We start from the raw sequence: 7615 nt of genomic DNA, 5'->3' as shown, positions 1-7615 counted from the left end.
CCGAGATACCTCTCCGTCACACGGAGTGACAAATCCCAGTCTTGATCCATACTAACTCAACTCACACCTTCGGAGATACCTGTAGAGCATCTTTATAGTCACCCAGTTACGTTGCGACGTTTGATACACACAAAGCATTCCTCCGGTGTCAGTGAGTTATATGATCTCATGGTCATAGGAATAAATACTTGACACGCAGAAAACAGTAGCAACAAAATGACACGATCAACATGCTACGTCTATTAGTTTGGGTCTAGTCCATCACATGATTCTCCCAATGACGTGATCCAGTTATCAAGCAACAACACCTTGTTCATAATCAGAAGACACTGACTATCATCAATCAACTGGCTAGCCAACTAGAGGCATGCTAGGGACGGTGTTTTGTCTATGTATCCACACATGTAAATGAGTCTTCATTCAATACAATTATAGCATGGATAATAAACTATTATCTTGATACAGGAATTATAATAATAACTATACATTTATTATTGCCTCTAGGGCATAATTCCAACACTACGTACCCTTGTAGACCGTACAGCAGAAGCGTTTAGAGAACGCGGTTGATGTAGTGGAACGTCCTCACGTCCCTCGATCCACCCCGCGAACAATCCCGAGATCAGTCCCACGATCTAGTATCGAACGGACGGCACCTCCGCGTTCAGCACACGTACAGCTCGACGATGATCTCGGCCTTCTTGATCCAGCAAGAGAGACGGAGAGGTAGAAGAGTTCTCCGGCAGCGTGACGACGCTCCGGAGGTTGGTGATGACCTTGTCTCAGCAGGGCTCCGCCCGAGCTCCGCAGAAACGCGATCTAGAGGAAAAACCGTGGAGGTATGTGGTCGGGCTGCCTTGGAAAAGTCGTCTCAAATCAGCCCCAATACCTTCGTATATATAGGTGGGAGGGAGGGGACCTTGCCTTGGGGCTCAAGGAGCCCCAAGGGGGTCGGCCGAGTCCAAGGGGGGAAGGCCCCCCCCCCAAACCGAGTTGGACTTGGTTTGGTGGGCGGGAGTCCTTCCCTTCCTTCCCACCTCCCTTTTTTTTCCTTTCTCTTTGATTTTCCTTTGTATGGCGCATAGGGCCCTTTTGGGCTGTCCCACCAGCCCACTAAGGGCTGGTGCGCCACCCTAATGGCATATGGGCTTCCCCGGGGTGGGTTGCACCCCCCCCCCCCCCCGCCGCTGAACTCCCGGAACCCATTCGTCATTCCCGGTACATTCCCGGTAACTCCGAAAACCTTCCGGTAATCAAATGAGGTCATCCTATATATCAATCTTCGTTTCCAGACCATTCCGGAAACCCTCGTGACGTCCGTGATCTCATCCGGGACTCCGAACAACATTCGGTAACCAACCATATAACTCAAATACGCATAAAACAACGTCGAACCTTAAGTGTGCAGACCCTGCGGGTTCGAGAACTATGTAGACATGACCCGAGAGACTCCTCGGTCAATATCCAATAGCGGGACCTGGATGCCCATATTGGATCCTACATATTCCACGAAGATCTTATCGTTTGAACCTCAGTGCCAAGGATTCATATAATCTCGTATGTCATTCCCTTTGTCCTTCGGTATGTTACTTGCCTGAGATTCGATCGTCAGTATCCGTATACCTATTTCAATCTCGTTTACCGGCAAGTCTCTTTACTCGTTCCGTAATACAAGATCCCGCAACTTACACTAAGTTACATTGCTTGCAAGGCTTGTGTGTGATGTTGTATTACCGAGTGGGCCCCGAGATACCTCTCCGTCACACGGAGTGACAAATCGCAGTCTTGATCCATACTAACTCAACTAACACCTTTGGAGATACCTGTAGAGCATCTTTATAGTCACCCAGTTACGTTGCGACGTTTGATACACACAAAGTATTCCTCCGGTGTCAGTGAGTTATATGATCTCATGGTCATAGGAATAAATACTTGACACGCAGAAAACAGTAGCAACAAAATGACACGATCAACATGCTACGTCTATTAGTTTGGGTCTAGTCCATCACGTGATTCTCCTAATGACTTGATCCAGTTATCAAGCAACAACACCTTCTTCATAATCAGAAGACACTGACTACCTTTGATCAACTGGCTAGCCAACTAGAGGCTTGCTAGGGATGGTGTTTTGTCTATGTATCCACACATGTAAATGAGTCTTCATTCAATACAATTATAGCATGGATAATAAACGATTATCTTGATACAGGAATTATAATAATAACTATTTTTATTATTGCCTCTAGGGCATAATTCCAACAGTCTCCCACTTGCACTAGAGTCAATAATCTAGCCCTCACATCATCATGTGAATTACATTGTAATAAATCTAACACCCATACAGTTCTGATGTTGATCATGTTTTGGCCGTGGAAGAGGTTTAGTCAGCGGGTGTGCTACATTCAGATCCGTGTGCACCTTGCATATATTTACGTCCTCTCCCTCGACGTAGTCGCGGATGAGGTTGAAGCGCCGTTTGTTGTGTCTTGTCTTCTTGTGAAACCGTGGTTCCTTTGCTAAGGCAATGGCAACCCGTGTTGTCAGAGAACAAGGTTATTGGATTCAGTGCGCTTGGCACCACTCCAAGATCCGTCATGAACTGCTTCATCCAGACAACCTCCTTAGCCGCCTCCGAGGCAGCCATGTATTCCGCTTCACATGTAGAATCTGCTACGACGCTTTGCTTGGAACTGCACCAGCTTACCGCACCCCCATTAAGAATAAATACGTATCCGGTTTGCGACTTAGCGTCGTCCGGATCTGTGTCAAAGCTTGCATCGACGTAACCTTTTACGGCGAGCTCTTCTTCCAGCCATTTGTTGGAATCTGGGCCCACCATTGCTTCTTCATAATTTGCAGTTTCATTGTTGTCTAACAACATGATTGATAAGACGGGATTACCGTACCACTCTGGAGCAGCACGTGGTCTCGTCGACCTGCGTGGTTCGACAGAAACTTGAACCGGAGTTTCATGATCATCATCATTAACTTCCTCCTCAACCGGCGTCGCAACGACAGAGGTTTCCCCTTGCCCTGCGCCACCATCCAGAGGGATGAGAGGTTCGACAACCTCGTCAAGTTCTATCTTCCTCCAACTCAATTCTCTCGAGAGAAACTCCTTCTCGAGAAAAGCTCCGTTTTTAGCAACAAACACTTTTCCCTCGGATTTGAGATAGAAGGTGTACCCAACTGTCTCTTTTGGGTAACCTATGAATACGCACTTTTCCGCTTTGGGTTCCAGCTTTTCAGGCTGAAGCTTTTTGACATAAGCATCACATCCCCAAACTTTAAGAAACGACAACTTTGGCCTTTTGCCATATCACAGTTCGTATGGTGTCGTCTCAACGGATTTTGATGGTGCCTTATTTAAAGTGAATGCAGCTGTTTCTAATACATAACCCCAAAACGATAACGGCAAATCGGTAAGAGACATCATAGATCGCACCATCTCTAAAAAAGTACGATTACGACGTTCAGACACACCATTACGCTGTGGTGTTCCAGGCGGTGTTAACTGTGAAACAATTCCACATTGTCTTAAGTGAGTACCAAACTCGAAACTCAGATATTCACCCCCACGATCAGACCGTAGGAACTTGATCTTCTTGTTACGATGATTTTCCACTTCACTCTGAAATTGCTTGAACTTTTCAAATGTTTCAGACTTGTGTTTCATCAAGTAGACATAACCATATCTACTCAAATCGTCAGTGAAGGTGAGAAAATAACGATATCCGCCGCGTGCCTCCACGCTCATCGGACCACATACATCGGTATGTATGATTTCCAATAAGTCACTTGCACGCTCCATTGTTCCGGAGAACGGAGTCTTAGTCATCTTGCCCATGAGGCATGGTTCGCACGTGTCAAGTGAATCAAAGTCAAGTGACTCCAAAAGTCCATCAGCATGGAGTTTCTTCATGCGCTTTACACCAATATGACCTAAGCGGTAGTGCCACAAAAATATGGCGCTATCATTGTTAACTCTAACTCTTTTGGTCTCAATGTTATGTATATGCGTATCGCTATCAAGATTCAATATGAACAATCCTCTCACATTCGGTGCATGACCATAAAAGATGTTACTCATAGAAATAGAACAACCATTATTCTCAGACTTAAAAGAGTAACCGTCTCGCAATAAACAAGATCCAGATATAATGTTCATGCTCAACGTAGGCACTAAATAACAATGATTTAAGTTCATCACTAATCCTGATGGTAACTGAAGTGAAACTGTGCCGACGGCGATTGCATCAACCTTGGAACCATTTCCTACGCGCATCGTCACTTCATCTTTCGCCAGCCTTCGTCTATTCCACAGTTCCTGTTTCGAGTTGCAAATATGAGCAACAGAACCGGTATCGAATACCCAGGCACTACTACAAGAGCCGGTTAAGTACACATCAATAACATGTATATCAAATATACCTGATTTTTCTTTGGCCGCCTTCTTATCTGCCAGATACTTGGGGCAATTGCGCTTCGAGTGACCCATACCCTTGCAATAGTAACACTCCGTCTCAGGCTTAGGTCCAGCTTTGGGTTTCTTCGTCGGATTGGCAACAGGCTTGCCGCTCTTCTTCGAATTACCCTTCTTGCCTTTGCCGTTTCTCTTGAAACTAGTGGTCTTATTCACCATCAACACTTGATGCTCTTTACGGAGTTCAGACTCTGCGACTTTCAGCATCGCAAACAACTCGCCGGGAGACTTGTTCATCCCTTGCATGTTGTAGTTCAACACAAAGCCTTTATAGCTTGGCGGCAGTGATTGAAGGATTCTGTCAGTGATAGCCTCTTGCGGGAGTTCAATCCCCAGCTCAGCTAGAAGGTTTGAGTATCCAGACATTTTGAGCACATGTTCACTGGCAGACGAGTTTTCCTCCATCTTGCAGGCATAGAATTTATCGGAGGTCTCATACCTCTCGATCCGGGCGTTCTTCTGAAAGATAAACTTCAACTCCTGGAACATCTCAAATGCTCCATGACGCTCAAAGCGACGTTGACGTCCCGGTTCTAAGCCATACAAGACTGCACATTGAACTATTGAGTAGTCCTCCTTACGTGCTAACCAAGCGTTCTTAACATCCTGATCAGCCGTAGCGGGTGGTTCATCTCCTAGCGCAGCATTAAGGACATAATCCTTCTTCCCAGCTTGTAAGATTAGCTTAAGATTACGAGCCGAGTCTACAAAGTTGCTTGCATCATCTTTCAACTTAGCTTTCTCTAGGAACGTATTAAAATTCAGGGTGACTGTCGCGTGAGCCATGATCTACAACACAAATATATTCAAAGTGGACTTAGACTATGTTCAATAAAATTAGAGTTTAACTTAATCAAATTATTTGCTAAACTCCCACTCAAAAAGTACATCTCTCTAGTCATTTGAGTGGTTCATGATCCACTTACACTAGCTCAAGTCCGATCATCACGTGAGTTGAGTATAGTTTCAGTGGTAAGCATCCCTATGCTAATCATATCATCTATATGATTCATGATCGACCTTTCGGTCTCATGTGTTCCGAGGCCATGTCTGCACATGCTAGGCTCGTCAAGCTTAACCCGAGTGTTCCGCGTGCGCAACTGTTTTGCACCCGTTGTATGTGAACGTTGAGTCTGTCACACCCGATCATCACGTGGTGTCTCGAAACGACGAACTGTAGCAACGGTGCACAGTCGGGGAGAACACAATTTCGTCTTGAAATTTTAGTGAGAGATCACCTCATAATGCTACCGTCGTTCTAAGCAAGATAAGGTGCATAAAAGGATTAACATCACATGCAATTCATAAGTGACATGATATGGCCTTCATCACGTGCTTCTTGATCTCCATCACCAAAGCACCGGCACGATCTTCTTGTCACCGGCGCCACACCATGATCTCCATCAACGTGTTGCCATCAGGGTTGTCGTGCTACTCATGCTATTACTACTAAAGCTACATCCTAGCAAAATAGTAAACGCATCTGCAAGCACAAACGTTAGTATAAAGACAACCCTATGGCTCCTGCCGGTTGCTGTACCATCGACGTGCAAGTCGATATTTTCTATTACAACATGATCATCTCATACATCCAATATATCACATCACATCGTTGGCCATATCACATCACAAGCATACCCTGCAAAAACAAGTTAGACGTCCTCTAATTTTGTTGTTGCATGTTTTACGTGGTGACCATGGGTATCTAGTAGGATCGCATCTTACTTACGCAAGCACCACAACGGAGATATATGAGTTGCTATTTAACCTCATCCAAGGACCTCCTCGGTCAAATCCGATTCAACTAAAGTTGGAGAAACCGACACTTGCCAGTCATCTTTGAGCAACGGGGTTACTCGTAACGATGAAACCAGTCTCTCGTAAGCGTACGAGTAATGTCGGTCCAAGCCCCTTCAATCCAACAATACCGCGGAATCAAGAAAAGACTAAGGAGGGCAGGAAAACGCACATCCCCGCCCACAAAAACTTTTGTGTTCTACTCGAGAAGACATCTACGCATGAACCTAGCTCATGATGCCACTGTTGGGGAACGTCGCATGGGAAACAAAAATTTTCCTACGCGCACGAAGACCTATCATGGTGATGTCCATCTACGAGAGGGGATGAGTGATCTACGTACCCTTGTAGACCGTACAGCAGAAGCGTTTAGAGAACGCGGTTGATGTAGTGGAACGTCCTCACGCCCCTCGATCCGCCCCGCGAACAATCCCGCGATCAGTCCCACGATCTAGTACCGAACGGACGGCACCTCCGCGATCAGCACTCGTACAGCTCGACGATGATCTCGGCCTTCTTGATCCAGCAAGAGAGACGGAGAGGTAGAAGAGTTCGTCGGCAGCATGACGGCGCTCCGGAGGTTGGTGATGACCTTGTCTCAGCAGGGCTCCGCCCGAGCTCCGTAGAAACGCGATCTAGACGAAAAACCGTGGAGGTATTTGGTCGGGCTGCCGTGGAAAAGTCGTCTCAAATCAACCCCAATACCTCCGTATATATAGGTGGGAGGGAGGGGACCTTGCCTTGGGGCTCAAGGAGCCCCAAGGGGGTCGGCCGAGTCCAAGGGGGGAAGGCTCCCCCCCCCAAACCGAGTTGGACTTGGTTTGGTGGGTGGGAGTCCTTCCCTTCCTTCCCACCTCCCTTTTTTCCTTTCTCTTTGATTTTCCTTTGTATGGCGCATAGGGCCCTTTTGGGCTGTCCCACCAGCCCACTAAGGGCTGGTGCGCCACCCTAATGGCCTATGGGCTTCCCCGGGGTGGATTGCCCCCCCCCCCCGGTGAACTCCCGGAACCCATTCGTCATTCCCGGTACATTCCCGGTAACTCCGAAAACCTTCCGGTAATCAAATGAGATCATCCTATATATCAATCTTCGTTTACGGACCATTCCGGAAACCCTCGTGACGTCCGTGATCTCATCCGGGACTCCGAACAACATTCGGTAACCAACCATATAACTCAAATACGCATAAAACAACGTCGAACCTTAAGTGTGCAGACCCTGCGGGTTCGAGAACTATGTAGACATGACCCGAGAGACTCCTCGGTCAATATCCAATAGCGGGACCTGGATGCCCATATTGGATCCTACATATTCTACGAAGATCTTATCGTTTGA

Source organism: Hordeum vulgare, chromosome 1H, assembly GCF_904849725.1.
Source record: "Hordeum vulgare subsp. vulgare chromosome 1H, MorexV3_pseudomolecules_assembly, whole genome shotgun sequence".
Taxonomy (NCBI): Eukaryota; Viridiplantae; Streptophyta; class Magnoliopsida; order Poales; family Poaceae; genus Hordeum; species Hordeum vulgare.
The sequence above is the reverse complement of the archived record's forward strand: the minus strand, read 5'-3'. Positions refer to the sequence as shown.